The sequence below is a fragment of the Salmo salar genome, chromosome ssa13, assembly GCF_905237065.1.
Source record: "Salmo salar chromosome ssa13, Ssal_v3.1, whole genome shotgun sequence".
Lineage (NCBI taxonomy): Eukaryota > Metazoa > Chordata > Actinopteri > Salmoniformes > Salmonidae > Salmo > Salmo salar.
In genome coordinates, this window is record NC_059454.1 from 81,496,801 (window position 1) to 81,508,194 (window position 11,394).

Sequence of the window (11,394 nt, forward strand, 5' to 3'; positions counted from 1 at the left end):
TATAATGATTTAATACAATGAAATGTTTTTTAAATGCTGAGCTCTTTATGTTCCTACCAGCCTATTGTGTCACACTCACAAATGTTTCACAATGTGTTTCTTTGTAGGCTATAGTCTTGAAATAATTGAAATAATATAGCTTAAATAATATATTTTTGTTCCTTCTTAGGCTCCCTGTCTAGCTCCTGACCTATTTAGAGTGTTTATATGCTGTTTAATATGACATGTAGCCTATTTGAAATTATGTGCGCTTCTTACATTCACCTTTCATGTTCATAGTCAATACTTTTCATTCAAATCCATATGGTTTGGTTTCAATACTTCCAAACCAAATGGTGTGTCCAGAAAGTCACACAAATCAATGGCTGTTGGTTAAATTGTGATTTTAATGAATGGAGCGAATTTGGAGCGGCCGTTTTTTTCCTGTGAGCGTGGACCTGTTTTTAGCTGACGGCCCATGTACACCAGCACAAGATGCTGCTTCCCATTCATTTCAATGGAAGGAGAGTGGTGAGAAGCGGAGAGGGCGGGAGACCTTTGGGTGGTGCGAAGATGGCGTGGGAGGCGGTGAAAAATATGAACTTTTCCCAACTTTATGCAAATCACCAGCAGCGACCGCTGGGCGATGACCAATCATATCGAGAGATTCCCATGACGAATTTGACACTATGCGACCCAAGGCTGGAGACTTTCTTTCAGCAAAGATGGCTGACAAAAATACTAGGATTGAAGCAAATGTAAGTCATTATAATGTCATAACGAATCATGCAAAAAATTTTACAGTTGACAGGAATAGCTAACGTAGAGACAAACAATTATGCATATTTTTTTGTCATAAAGTTAATTTACGAAAATCGCGATTTAATAAGCTAGCTGACTAGCTAAAATTAGCCAGCTAGCTGGCTAGCTTTACGGGTGTTGTGACATGAGTATGACATTGTAATTCTGATTGTTTAATGTTTTAGGGGCTCCTGAAACAACCAGCAAACCAGGCTGTTGTCTTGTGAAACAGTGGATGTAAAGAATATAGCTAGCTAAAGCATTTACTGCAAATTGAATGTACAATTGTGTAAGCTTGCCTTGCTGATATTTGCCATGTGATGCAGATGAAATAACTTAGCTAGCTAACTAACTATTTTCTTGCTTACTGTGTGTAACCGATGTGAAATGGCTAGTTAGTTAGCGGTGGTGCGCGCTAATAGCGTTTCAATCGGTGACGTCACTCGCTCTGAGACTTGAAGTAGGGTTGCCCCTTGCGTTGCAAGGGCCGTGGCTCTTGTGGCGCGATGGGTAACGATGCTTCGGTGGGTGTCAGTTGTTGATGCGTGCAAGGGTCCCTGGTTCGAGCCCAGGTTGGGGCGAAGAGAGGGACGGAACCTACACTGTTACATGTGCAGTGGAGGATAAAAATACCTGTTTTCCAAAATACCGTTTGGAAAACATATTAGTTCAGAACCTAGCTATGAACCTCAGCAACTTCAAAACAGTCTGAATGACATTATCGCTCAACTACCCTCACATGCTCTGCACTGACCAAAGCACCCACTGATGGGACCCACTGATCCTTATTGTCTTTGTATTGTATTGTTGTTGTTTTAATGATAATACAAATAAAAATAATAACATTACATAGTTAATCCAGAGATTATTACCTTTGCCTCGATTCAGCAGTCTCGTCCAGATTATCATGGCCCTGGTGAGTGATGTGAAGCTTGAGAGGCATTTGTAGTTTTGTATGATAGAAAGCTAGTATGAGGGTTTGCGTTCAGGCTAGGATGAAAGGCGGCAGGTGCTTGGGAGAGAAAAGAATATCTGAAGAATTCAAAAAGTACTCACTCTAAACCATGAAAAGGGTTAGCCCAAGGAGGCCGAGATGCAAAAATAATATAAAGTATAAAAAATAAAAAAGGAACGGAGCATATGTTTTGGCCTTATGCCTTCATCAGTGCTGTCATGAGGTGAAACATATGCTCTGTTCCTTTTTTATTTTTTCTATAGCATCTTTCACTTTTTTGTATTATTTAGAGCATGGATTAAATTAATTATATAATTTTTGTACCTCAGCCACCTTGGGTTATTCCTTTTCATGGTTTTGAGTGCGAGTACTTTTGAACTCTGTAGTTCTGTATGATAGCCACATTAGCAGCTAATGAGCGTTTCATTTGGGGGGGGGGGGTAATTACAGGCGATTATATATTGATCAAAGTTACCTTGACCGAGAAAGATTTACACAGTTATCAAAACGTCACGCGGTAAGCCTATACAAAACACAGCCCTTATTTTAAGGGTTTCTACACTGAACAAAAATATAAATGCAACATGAAACAATTTCAAAGATTTTACTGAGTTACAATAAGAAACTCAGTCTATTGAAAAAATATATTAGGCCCTAATGTATGGATTTCACATGACTAGGCAAGGGCGCAGTCCTGGGTGGGCCTGGGAAGGCATAGGCCCACCTACTTGGGAGCCAGGCCCAGCCAATCAGAATGAGTTTTCCCCCACAAAAGGGCTTTATTACAGACAGAAATACTCAGTTTCATCAGCTGTCCGGGTGTCTGGATTCAGACGATCCCGCAGGTGAAGAAGCCGGATGTGGAGATCCTGGGCTTGGGTGGTTATACGTGGTCTGCCTTTGTGAGGCTGGTTGGACGTACTGCCAAATTATCTAAAACGACGTTGGAGGTGGCTTATGATAGAGAAATTTAAATTAAATTAAACAGCTCTGGTGGACATTCTTGCAGTTAGTATGTCAAGTGTACGCTCCCTCAAAACTTGAGACATCTGTGGCATTGTGTTGTGTGACAAAACTGTACATTTTAGAGTGGCCTTTTATTCTCCCCAGCAGAAGGTGCACCTGTGTAATGATCATGCTGTTTAATCAGCTTCATGATATGCCACATCTGTCAGATGGATGGATTATCTTGGCAAAGGAGAAATGCTCACTAACAGGGATGCAAACAAATTTATGCAAAACATTTGAGAGAAATATGCTTTTTGTGCATATGGAACATTTCTGGGATTTTTTTTATTTCAGCTCATGAAACATGGCAACAACACTATTCGTGTTGCATTTATATTTCTGTTTAGTATAAAATCCCCTATGGGAAAACATTTCAACCATTTTCCTGTTTGACCGCTACATTTTATGGGTCTTATGACTCATACTGTGGTACTCTATTGAGTCTTCACATAGGAATGATTGGTGTCACGTGACCGATGGCTTTGTCCATTCATAGATACAGTCATTGGTCTGGTGTGTGTAGAAGGATGTGAGTGCTTGTGAAGAATTTATATTGCCGGATTGGGTGTGAAGCTAGCTAGCTGTGAGTTCTTTGGTTTTGTTTTTGTAGCTAGCTAACGTTTATGGTGAGAACTGAGAAGCTATCTACAACAGCAGATTGTTACGTTCCCCAGTTTCTGTGTTGTGGTTTGTATATTTTCATGTAGGTATTTCAGGAAATGGCTTCCTGAAGTTCTCCAAGCAGCTGATTGGTCAGCCCCATTGCTGATTGGAGAGCTGACCCCGCCCCCTCGTCAGGACGCAGCTGTCTCCAATTACCAACCCCACCTTAAGCTATATAAGCCAGTGTTTTGTTGCTCAGAGAGAGAGATGATTGCTGAGAGAGGAGGCTAATGGCTTAGGGTTATAGCATGTTGGCTGTTACTAAGAATTTTGCTATGTACTGTGTTCGTTGTTGCTGAGGGAGCTGATTGGTTGTCTGTGTCAATAGGATGCAGTGTTTTGATTATTGAACATCTGTGATATTCTGTTTCATTTGTTCCCAGGGGGGAGGGGAAGGCACCTAGGGAGTGCTTAGGCAAGAGGCCTGCGGGCATACATAACCCGTAGTAGTTTATTGTCTATGCACACTAGGAAAGACCTGGGCGGACCATCCCCTGTATTTTGGTTAGTGCACCGGGTGGTGTTAGTTAAGTAGTGGGTAGGTAGGTAAGAGAGGGGGCTTTAATATTTACTTTCTTTGCTTTGGTTCCGTGCAGCCCCTTTTCCCCCAAACTTACCGTGCGAAGGAATAAATTCCCTGTAAATGGTATTCTCTGCCTTTTTGTCATCCTTACTCACACCTACAGTCCATACCTCTTTCACACCACGGAGAGTTGAGTTGTAGCAGGGTGTTGCGTTCCCTCTTACTCGAGGCGTGCGTAACACAGATTAAGACGGGTAAGTAGTATGTTAGGCCAGAACTCAAGATATGACTGTCAACAGTTTTTTCTTTTGACCCGCACATTTCTCCCATAGACATCAAAAACAGTAGATAGCGCTAGCATCATCCACGTTTCATATGGAAAACTCCCGATGACGCCGAAAGAATTTGAAGAGTGCCATATTGCTGAACGGGGCTGAATGACACCAAAAAAATCGCTAAGGATCACGGTGAAAGTGGCCATAACTAGCGAAGGATCATGGTCAATGTAGTCGTTATCATCCTGCCTGAGAGAGTCAACAGGGAGCAGCCTCATAGGCCCATGATTGGTCTGTGTCTGTACGTGGTCCTGTGTGACTACATATGTAGTAGTCAGAATGGATCACTATTTAATTAAATAGCTCGAGTTGTAGCGAACTTTAAATTAATTCACCATGGGCATCGTACTTGATCATAATAAAGTTTAGAGCCAAAAACGCTGTCTACAATTTTATGTAATTTACATAGGCTTTCTAGGGCAGAACAGGGCTTTTTCCACTGCTAGATTGCTATGCATTAGCCGACCAGCAGAGCTGAGGAGTCCCTAAGTGAATGCCTAGGCTTTACTCAGTGGGTAAACAACAATGTATTGTGGTGCATAGATTCGAATCCTGATCTATCACATTCTCAAGCTCTGCACAGTAATCAGAGCAGGATGGGCTCTGCTCTGAGTGTCAGACTTGTGCTTCTGCGCAGGTTCTGTCCATGGTGCTGAATGTAGTGGGTCCCTCTGTAAAACTATACCCCTCTGTTTACTGGGATCCTACACATAACATCGAGGTATAGAGTGAAATCTTCCCAAAATATGAATCTACGGTCAGTTGCTTTTTAGGTCAGGAAAGGTGAAAGGTCAAATCCATATCTGCTCCTATGGTCAACTGCCTGGAGTATCTACCTCAGCTAGATCAACATGATTGAATGTGCTGGCCTATTGTTCCTTCCTTGCAGCTCTACTTATGTATTTGTTCTGTGTCAGCTCCCTCACAGGAGTGTCAAACTCATTCCATGGAGGGCCGGCGAGTGTTTGCTGTTTTTATTTCCATTCAATTTGTGTCCAATCCAATTAAGAAATAAACATGAGTTTCTTGCTAATCAGTGACCTTAATTTATCAATTAAGTACAAGGGAGGAGTGAAAACCTGCAGACACTCGGCCCTCCATGGAATGAGTTTGACACCTGTCTTGAAAGGGGGGCGGAACTTCCTGATTTCAGCTTGATCGTTAAGAAATGCAGCAGCCATGACTGAAGCCAAACGAGAGTTGTCTTTGGGGGGTGGTTTAATGTGGGTGTCCACACGGGAACAGGGGTGTCCCTTACAAAAATGAATTTGTTGCGGCAAACTTCCCGCCAACTAAATAGTGTGGGAAATAGTTGGCCCAAGTTTTTCTTTCTGGAAAACAATTCTATCAAGATTGTGTTTGAATCTGTGGCAACAACATTTATTGCCACCAGTGGAAAACAGTTTAACAGAAGCCGTTTCTGATGAACACATAAGTTCCAAGACTAGTAACTGTTGAAATCTGTTGGAAAATTGAAACCAAACTATATACACTAGCTAATGTTAGGTATCATATTTTTGCATAGTTAATATCATAGGTGACTATTGACTTGCCTGAACATTTATATTTTTAGGTGAATACGTTGCTGTATTTTAATACCAATATGCATGTCAATATGTTAATGTCACAGTGCAGCAGCATGTTAGCTAGCACAACAGCTAAGGTAGCTAACAACAATATGAGTTGATTTGACATCAAAGCAAAACTTCACTTTTGCAGATGGATACTATACCCTTTTCCCTACCCGTGGTGTTGGAAGAGGTTGTATTGGGAGGAGGATGCATCAACACCCTGGAGATATGTTTGTGGTGCACTCACTCATAACACTTTCTTTTAGTAACGAATGAGTGTAATGTCTTCATGATTGATAATGTAAGAAAATACATGTTTTATTCTCATAAATGTAGCCCATACATTCATTCTTTGTAACAATTAGATCTTTCATTGCTTTAAACTAGCAACTAGCTCATCTTGATCATGTGTTGTTCCTTCTCTCTTTCTAGAACCAATCAGTTACAAGGCAAAAATACAGATTGAAGCCTTCAATTAAACTGAGTGAGGACAGCGAAAATATGTATACATCAGACCAGTCAAGGCTTCTTCCATGCATGGGTTTGAGATGTAAGTTACATGCTAAAAAATGCTGGGTTGTTTGGATGACCCAATTGCTGTGTGCTTTTCTATAAAAACAGCAAGATTGGGTTGCTGGTGCTGGGTTATTAAGGTTGGGTTATGGATATTTGACCCAGCCAGGGGGTTAATTCCCCCGCCACCAGCCTGTGAAGTCCTCCAGAATGTGAGCAAATGGCGAGACGTGGCAACTTGCAAGACTTTTAGTGTGACTGAGTGGAAAACGGCTAACGTTATTTTGACAGACTAAGGGTGTTTTGGCTGACAGAAAACCGTGAAAATGGTAAGTAACAAACATTCCGAATTATGAATTTGATGGTCATTCAGGTTAAATATGTTGGTTGTCCTATCATCATTTGGTAGCTAGCTAACGTTAGCTTAAGCGTTAACTAACGACCATAAGCTAGCTAGCCATTTTCTGTGCTAATGTTCGCGACACTAGCTTACTGAAGTGTTGTTGCGGAATACAGCACAGCTAAATGTATGTTTTTTTTGTCAACGTTTAGCTAGCTAGTTAACTTGGTCAGTGTCTAACGGTAGCTGGCTAATTATCTAACTAGTTAGCTGCAGCACCTTAACTAGCTAAGTTTGACACTTCTTCTGGACTGTCTTAGACACTGTTTCACTCGTTAGCTAACATTAGTTAAGTTACCATATCTAGATTTTACTTCTTAATCAAGGTTAATTTAATCAAGCTATTTGGCAGGTTGATCTCATGCTTGCATGGTGATTGAGTGAGTTACTGTACTGGTTTTCAATGGTTTCTGACAGTGGCAGCTTTAGTCAGACGTGTGAGGTTGAGGATGGATGCAAATTCTGTAAGCTAGCTGACGTTAGAGTTTACCGTATGTTTGATGTAGTCAACTTAGTATATCTAGCTAACTATGTTTCTAACATTAATTCATTTCTGTAATGAAATACAAACGTCAAGGCCAATGGACAGCTTTGAAAAGGATATGATGAATGAGTGGAACCTGGCCTCTTTGATTCCAAAGTTTGAGGGTAAGTAAAACTAAGAAATTCATTTTTGAGAGTGGGGACAGAGCTTTGGGGGGGAAACACTGATTTTCATTGACCCTTGTGTTAAACAGAATCTAAGTCTTCCACATAGTACTATTGGTTATCAATGACAATCTTAATAGAAACCTGAAGGACTTAACTTCACCAGAGCATCTTAGAACCATGCAGCAACTTTGGGACTAGATACTGTACATTACATGCACAGCTACCATAGATAGTCTGGCCTTCATTTTACCATACTTGCTTTATTACAGATATTCTGTCACAGTGACCAACCTGACATACAACACACACATCACAGGCTGGGAGCAGCTGATGGGCACTTAGGGGTAAAGTGCCTTGCTCAAGGGCACAACAGCAGTATGTAGTATACAGAGATATTGTAGCTGGTAACCCTCTGACTGCCGGATCACTTGCTGCAGATCTCCCTGCAGGAAGCTAGGGGTTCGAACCGATAACTCGCCAGAATCAACCTGCCTTTCTGGAATCGGCCTGCCTTACTGTTTTATTTCTCCTCAATTTCATGGTATCCAATTGGTAGTTAGTCCTGTCTCATCGCTGCAACCCCCGTAAGGACTCGGGAGAGGCGAAGGTCGAGAGCCGAGCATCCTCTGAAACACAACCCAGCCAAGCAGCACTGTTTTTTGACACAATGCCTGCTTAACCCAGAAGCCAGCTGCACCAATGTGTCGGAGGAAACACCGTACACCTAGCAACCGTGTCAGCGTGCATTGCGCCCGGCACAGGAGTCGCTAGAGCGCGATGGGACAAGAACATCTCTGCCGGCCAAACCCTCCCCTAACCCGGACGGCGCTGGGCCAATTGTGCCCCGCCCCATGGGTCTTCCGGTCGCGGCCGGCTGCGACAGAGCCTGGACTCGAACCAGGATCTCTAGTGGCACAGCTAGCACTGCGATGCAGTGCCTTAGACCACTGCGCCACTCAGGAGGCCTGGCCTGCCTTGGAGGCTGTTTGTTAATGCAATATTCACTCATAAATTGTGCAACAGTGTTTGATTGGTTCTCTGAAATTAGAAAAAAATTGAGTTGAGATTTTTGGGATTTGAAAATCCAACTTTTGTAATAGTGGGCGGCGCTTGGGGTCTGGGTGTGGCAGTGCGTGTGCAGGGGCGATTTTAGCATGTAAATCTTGGTGGGGCAAACTCCCCTCGAAAATGTTAGATGTATGCCAGCAAAGCCACTACACAACACTAAACAATACATGAATTGCACTACAACGGTGCCCACAAACTGTTATGCCTAACATAAAGCTGTCCCAACAACAGAGCTTTCTTTTCAGCACCATGGAGTGAATCCTTACAACCGCTACACCTGGCTATCAGCAGAGCCTTGTCTGGGAGCAAAACAGTTAATTCAGCCTCATTTACTGCCTTTAACAAAGTCAAAGAGGTCTCTTTCAGAAATATCCATAAGTATTACCCTGAAGGAACCCAAAATAGACATGAACAGTAACTGTACATTTTGTGTTGAGCATCCAGAAACAGTTTTGTATTCATTTTGGCTTTGTCTACATGCAAAGAAATGATGTCAAGATATTTATAGTTTTATAATTGTTAATATTCTTGATGACTTTTGTTTATTATGGGAGAATGTGCTGCTCGGTTTCCTTAACTATAATAAGGATAAAGAAAAACTATTTTACATCTTAAACCTCTTACATCTAGATGTTCCGCTAGCGGAACACCGCTCCAATATCCAATGATAGGGCATGGCGCGAATTACAAATTCCTCAAAAATCCAAAACCTTCCATTTTTCAAACATATGACTATTTTACACCATTTTAAAGACAAGACTCTCCTTTATCTAACCACATTGTCCGATTTCAAAAAGGCTTTACAACGAAAGCAAAACATTAGATTATGTCAGGAGAGTACCCAGCCAGAAATAATCACACACCCATTTTTCAAGCTTGCATATAATGTCACAAAAACCAAAACCACAGCTAAATGCAGCACTAACCTTTGATGATCTTCATCAGATGACACTCCTAGGACATTATGTTATACAATACATGCATGTTTTGTTCAATCAAGTTCATATATATATCAAAAACCAGCTTTTTACATTAGCATGTGACGTTCAGAACTAGCATACCCACCGAACACTTCCGGTGAATTTACTAAATTACTCACGATAAACGTTCACAAAAAACATAACAATTATAGATACAGAACTCCTTTATGCAATCGCGGTGTCCGATTTTAAAATAGCTTTTCGATGAAAGCACATTTTGCAATATTCTGAGTAGATAGCCCGGACATCACAGGCTAGCTATTTTGACACCCACCAAGTTTGGCACTCACCAAACTCAGATTTACTATAAGAAAAATTTGATTACCTTTGCTGTTCTTCGTCAGAATGCACTCCCAGGACTTCTACTTCCTCACCAATGTTGTTTTTGTTCCAAATAATCCATAGTTATATCCAAATAGCGGTGTTTTGTTCTTGCGTTCAATACACTATCCGAAGGGTGACGCGCCGGCGCGTATCGTGACAAAAAAATTCTAAATATTCCATTACCGTACTTCGAAGCATGTCAAACGCTGTTTAAAATCAATTTTTATGCGATTTTTCTCGTAAAATAGCGATAATATTCCGACCGGGATACGTCGTTTTCGTTCAAAGACTGAAAATGTAAAATGGACTCTTCAAGTGCACGCGCCACCCGTTTTCATTGTTCTCAGATCGACCACTATCCAAATGCGCTACTGTTTTTCAGCCAGGGACTGCAGAGTCATCATTCCCCGTTCTGGCGCCTTTTGAGAGCCTATGGGAGCCTTAGAAAATGTCACGTTACAGCAGAGATCCTCTATTTTCCATAAAGAGGCTAAAGAAGGCCAAGAAATGGTCAGAGAGGGCACTTCCTGTATGCAATCTTCTCAGGTTTTGGCCTGCCATATGAGTTCTGTTATACTCACAGACACCATTCAAACAGTTTTAGAAACGTTAGGGTGTTTTCTATCCAAATCAAACAATTATATGCATATTCTAGTTTCTGGGCAGGAGTAATAACCAGATAAAATCGGGTTTACGTTTTTTATCCGGCCGTGAAAATCCTGCCCCGTATCCTAAACAGGTTAAATCTAATTGTGCTAATGGAAAACTGTCATATTCATAAATGTAAATTCACTAATAAAAAACCACTAGTCCATGTTTTCTTTAAGAAGTTCAAGCAGTACATTAAGACCATTCTACATTCTTCCAATAAGAAAGCTGTTAAAATAATCAATACATGTGTGTCTTTTAAGGTCTTTGTATAATCTGTAATTTGTTGTACCCCCTAGCATATGTTATCACTGTCTATTTGTATACTTATTGTATGTATACTGATGTTTTGCAATAAATAAATGAAATAATAATAAACATTTTAAAAAGGAGTTGAAACATGGTAGGTGTGGTAGGGTTCAAAATATTCAGTATATTATGTATCCATGTGTTTCAGTATCCATATTTATTTATTTTTATTTTACCATTATTTTAGCAGGTAAGTTGACTGAGAACACATTCTCATTTACAGCAACGACCTGGGGAATAGTTTCAGGGGAGAGGAGGGGGATGAATGAGCTAGTTGTAAACTTGGGATGATTAGATGGCCGTGATGGTATGAGGGCCAGATTGGGAATTTAGCCAGGACACCGGGGTTAACACCCCTATTCTTACGATAAGTGCAATGGGATCTTTAATGACCTCAGAGAGTCAGGACACCCGTTTAACATCCCATCCGAAAGACGGCACCCTACACATATGACCGATTCTGTTGGACCAAACCTCATATGCAATTAGCGAGTTGAAACCGTTTGTCAGAGAGGGAGAAGTAATCTCTCATCTTTATTGTTGTGAGTGGTAGGGGGAGGAATTGGGTGAAAGAGGCAAAGCGACAGACTTTGGCAAGGTTTCACTCTCGCCAAAATCTGTCAAAAATAATCTTAATGCGTTACTATGCAATTATTTTGAACCTAA

At 41.2% G+C, this 11,394-nt stretch overlaps 1 long non-coding RNA gene across 2 annotated transcripts; it reads left to right on the forward strand.

Annotated features, from left to right (window-relative positions):
- Positions 1 to 493: 493 nt before the first annotated feature.
- On the forward strand, positions 494 to 9,302 carry LOC106567915 (uncharacterized). 2 transcript variants are annotated; one of them, XR_001320194.2, is made up of 5 exons: positions 499 to 737; positions 5,984 to 6,136; positions 6,268 to 6,677; positions 7,326 to 7,396; positions 7,669 to 9,299. It is a non-coding gene; the product is annotated as an uncharacterized lncRNA (long non-coding RNA). The 2 variants fall into 2 exon arrangements; XR_001320193.2 differs by having other exon boundaries at positions 494 to 737; positions 6,268 to 7,396; positions 7,669 to 9,302.
- Positions 9,303 to 11,394: the final 2,092 nt, after the last annotated feature.